Genomic DNA, 961 nt, shown 5'->3' with positions numbered 1-961 from the left:
CCCCCCCCCCCCCCCCCCCCCCCCCCCCCCCCCCCCCCCCCCCCCCCCCCCCCCCCCCCCCCGCCGGCACGCCCCCTCATTGTTCAGCGGCAGCGGCGCCGCCCCCTCCCCCAACCCGTCGGGGCCCCTCGCCTCCCCCCTCACCTCCCGGGGAGTCTCCAGCCCCGAACCGAGGCAGCCCAGTTCCTATTCGACCCTAGCACGGTCCCCGGGGAGGCGCAGAGCCGGGACTCCTGGGTCTCTGCAAGTCAGGGGTTTGAACTTCGGGCTCTCAGGATCCGGGAACCAGAATCCGGGGTGTCTCGGAGAATGGGGTGCAGTGGTCCAAATTTCTTTGGTCCTCTAAATGGAAGATGCTGGGGGCCTCGACTCTTGAGTCTCAGATGGGGGTGCTGGGAACCCAAATTCCTGAGTCTTCTAGATGGGGCCGTGGGGTGGGGGGGCCGGATTCCTGAGTTCCCCTAACTCTAAGAGCAGGAATTAAACCAGCTCCAGGAGGGAGCGCAGAGAGCCCCAAATTCCAGGGTCCTCTTGAAGTAGTTGGCGCTTCAACCCTAAACGGGCTGGATGGGGCGCTAGGAGTCCGTATCCCAAGTTCCTCAAACCCCGGGAGTCCTGGGCTCAGCTTTCTGGGAAACTCTGGAGGGAATCTCCGGTCTGGGATCCTAAATTCTTGGAAACCGGGTGCAGGAAGCTCGGCCTCCAGGGTCGCGCGGCGCTGATGTCCCGGACTCCTAGCTCCTCCAGGAGGGGGCGCTGGGCACCTGGATATCTGGGGTCCTCTAGCCTGGACGCTGGGGCCTGGGCTTCGGGGTCCCTCAGGACGCGGTGCAGTTTCGGGAGGCTGGAGTCTGCGACTGTGGACCCCTCAGGCTCCGGGATGGGTGGCGCCGGCTCCGGAGGCGGCGGCGCCACATACATCTGTGGCTGGAGAGCCCGGTCCCAGCAGTGGGGAGGGGGG

Source organism: Lipotes vexillifer, unplaced genomic scaffold, assembly GCF_000442215.2.
Source record: "Lipotes vexillifer unplaced genomic scaffold, Lipotes_vexillifer_v1.1 scaffold3427, whole genome shotgun sequence".
Classification (NCBI taxonomy): domain Eukaryota; kingdom Metazoa; phylum Chordata; class Mammalia; order Artiodactyla; family Lipotidae; genus Lipotes; species Lipotes vexillifer.
This window is presented reverse-complemented; position numbering follows the sequence as displayed.